General features: G+C 43.9%; 1 long non-coding RNA gene across 2 annotated transcripts; it reads left to right on the forward strand.

Moving 5' to 3' along the window:
* The first annotated feature begins 1,646 nt into the window (after window positions 1-1,646).
* Window positions 1,647-3,325, forward strand: LOC112138031. 2 transcript variants are annotated; one of them, XR_004946971.1, is made up of 4 exons: window positions 1,647-1,916; window positions 2,675-2,808; window positions 2,883-3,032; window positions 3,215-3,325. It is a non-coding gene; the product is annotated as an uncharacterized LOC112138031 (long non-coding RNA). The 2 variants fall into 2 exon arrangements; XR_002917690.2 differs by lacking the exon at window positions 1,647-1,916 and having other exon boundaries at window positions 2,558-2,808.
* Window positions 3,326-3,437: the final 112 nt, after the last annotated feature.

The raw sequence follows: 3,437 nt of genomic DNA on the forward strand, positions 1-3,437 counted from the left end.
TTCTAACGTTACACAACGTTGTGAGTCTGGTGAGCTTCTAACGTTACACAACGTTGTGAGTCTTGTGAGCTTCTAACATTACACAACGTTGTGAGTCTTGTGAACTTCTAACATTACACAACGTTGTGAGTCTTGTGAGCTTCTATCGTTACACAATGTTGTGAGTCTTGTGAACTCCAAACGTTACACAATGTTGTGAGTCTTGTGAACTTCTAACGCTACACAACGTTGTGAGACCTATAAAGCTTCTAACGTTACACAACGTTGTGAGTCTTGTGAACTTCTAACACTACACAACGTTGTGAGACTTGTGAGCTTCTAACGTTACACAACGTTGTGAGTCTTATAAAGCTTCTAACGTTACACAACGTTGTGAGTCTTGTGAACTTCTAACGTTACACAACGTTGTGAGTCTTGTGAACTTCTAACGTTACACAACGTTGTGAGTCTTGTGAACATCTAACGTTACACAACGTTGTGAGACTTATAAAGCTTCTAACGTTACACAACGTTGTGAGTCTGGTGAGCTTCTAAGGTTACACAACGTTGTGAGTCTTGTGAGCTTCTAACGCTACACAACGTTGTGAGACTTATAAAGCTTCTAACGTTACACAACGTTGTGAGTCTGGTGAGCTTCTAACGTTACACAACGTTGTGAGTCTGGTGAGCTTCTAACGTTACACAACGTTGTGAGTCTTGTGAACTTCTAACGTTACACAACGTTGTGAGTCTTGTGAACTTCTAACGTTACACAACGTTGTGAGTCTCGTGAGCTTTTAACGTTACACAACGTTGTGAGTCTTGTGAGCTTCTATTGTTACACAACATTAATAAAGATGTTACACTTTATTACTCAGGTGTTTAGAATTGTTTTCTGGTTCTTCAGAATTCTGACTCTTTTAGTAACTTCAACATTCCTTCTGGTGAGATGTTCATTCAGATAAACACCAGATCCTTTTAGAGTAAGTTCTGTTCTGTTTAATTTCGTTATTGTGTGACTTTGATCTCTTTTAAGGACCTATTTTGTTCATCTGGACATTTTTTAGTATAAACAGAATTATTTTTGATACAACTCCTTTTGTCCTTGTCTTAATCTGCTCGGTCCATCACTCTGATTCTGACTGATCAGTCTCATTTAAAGGAACTGGAGGAGCTGTTTCCAGGAACTAGTCAGGCCCCTCCCTTCACCTGCATCAGGAGTTTCTGCTTCAGTTGATGACAGTTGAAGGAGTTCATGTCAGGATTCTTGTTGAACCTGTTCTGTCTTCAGGAAACAAACATCCTGCAGCTCCTGAGAATCATTCCACCTCCAACAAGAAGCCCCGCCTCCTTTTTCCTGTCCGCCGTGTCAATGAGCGTCAGAGAAAAACCAGATCCTCTAACTGTGCAGCAGCGGCTGTTCTCTTGATAGACAACAGCAGGTTGAGGGTTTGATTCCAGGAAGGCTCTCACTCTGACATCAACATTTCCACCTGCTGCCCCGCCCACCTGTGCTGCCCCGCCTCCATCCCAGGTGGACTCTTTCTTCCTGGTTCAGTGTGTGCTGCAGCTGCGTTGACTCGGTGAGTGAAGACTCTTCTTCTTCTTCATCTCTGTGAAGAAACTGAAGTGAGTTTGTTTCTGGAACTTTGTCTGGACTNATCATTCCACCTCCAACAAGAAGCCCCGCCTCCTTTTTCCTGTCCGGCGTGTCAATGAGCGTCAGAGAAAAACCAGATCAGATCCTGATCCTCTGACTGTGCAGCACCGGCTGTTCTCTTGGTAGACAACAGCAGGTTGAGGGTTTGATTCCAGGAAGGCTCTCACTCTGACATCAACATTTCCACCTGCTGCCCCTCCCACCTGTGCTGCCCCGCCTCCATCCCAGGTGGACTCTTTCTTCCTGGTTCAGTGTGTGCTGCAGCTGCGTTGACTCAGTGAGTGGAGACTCTTCTTCTTCTTCAGCTCTGAAGAAACTGAAGTGAGTTTGTTTCTGGAACTTTGTCTGGACTGTTTGTGAATGTTTGGAGAAGATCTTCTTCTTTCTCTGCAAACTCTCATCACTCTGCTGGTTCCAAAGCTTCATCGTTGTTGATTCTGGATGATCAAGTCAACAACAATCAGCTGATGTTTGTGGTGTTTGTTCTCAACATTTGCTGGAGTCAAACTGTGGTCTTCAGCATCAAAGTGGACAGATCAGATGACTGCTGCTTCCTGTCAGAACTTTCCAGAACTCAGACAGAACAAAGAGTTTCTGTCAGAACCAGCTTTCATTTGGGACTCTCAAAGCTTCCTGTTCTCCTCTATCATCCACATCAAAGTTCATGTGAAAGTCTGTGTTTTGAGAGGAAGAATTCTCGTCTTTCTTTCTTTGTGTTCAGCTGATTCTTTGATTGGTGTCTGTTGTTCTTGATGGGCTTCATGCTTCCCGAATAGCTGAGTTGTTTCTTTGTCAAAGTGACTGAGTGAGTGAAATGTTGCTCCATCATGGAGTGTTTGCTGCTGCAGCTCCATGTCTCCATCTGGTGGAGGGAGAGCAGAAGTGATGTTCAGCAGCTGATGTTCAGCAGCTTCCTCTGCCTCCCACTGCTGTCTGACTGCATTCACCTGAACCTGAGAGGAAACACAAGAGAAGAGCCAATCAGTGGAGGAGCAGCTGATCTGTTTGTGATGATGATGAGGGTTTCCTCTGCAGGTGAAGGCTGGAAGAAGGTGTGTGGGAGCTGATCCTCAATCCAGCAGCATGGATCAGTGGGAGATGGGAGATAGGGAGATGGGAGATACAGAAAGGAGAGATGGTAACCATGACAACCAGAGCAAAGCTCAGAGGTGAGATGAACATCTCCAACCGTCCAGGACTCTTCTCCATGTCAGAGCTCAGCACTCACACCAGCAACCTTCAGTCTTCACAGGAACCAACCTGGACCTGGATCTGGACCTGGACCTAGATCTGCATCTGGATCTGGATCCGGATCCAGCTGTGTGTCCTTCAAGAGTGACAGGTCAAAGGGCAATAATCCTGAATTCAATGCCGCCAGTTCAACAGTAGAACAGTAAGTGTTTTTCTGATAGATTGTTCGGATTCAACAAAACATTTGATGAATTTGAGGCTTTTTTTTTAACCAAAACTGATCACTAGTGATTCAAAATCCAAACTATCGGCTGCTCACTAATTAGAATTGGTTTATTTCAGGCAATCAGATCATATAAAGTACAAAATCTTTATTCTTCACAGGACACAACCTGGACCTGGATCTGGATCTGGATCCAGCTGTGTATCCCACATGAGTGACAGGTCAAAGGGCAATAATCCTGAATTCAAAGCCGCCAGTTCACCAGTGGATCAGTAAGTATTTATCAGATAGTTTATATAAATGCAACAGAATTCTTGATGATCTGGAGGTTTTTCAAACCAAACTGTCAGCAGATAAATATCAAAGATGGAGAATTCATGGATT

The sequence above is a fragment of the Oryzias melastigma genome, linkage group LG21 (assembly GCF_002922805.2).
Source record: "Oryzias melastigma strain HK-1 linkage group LG21, ASM292280v2, whole genome shotgun sequence".
Lineage (NCBI taxonomy): Eukaryota > Metazoa > Chordata > Actinopteri > Beloniformes > Adrianichthyidae > Oryzias > Oryzias melastigma.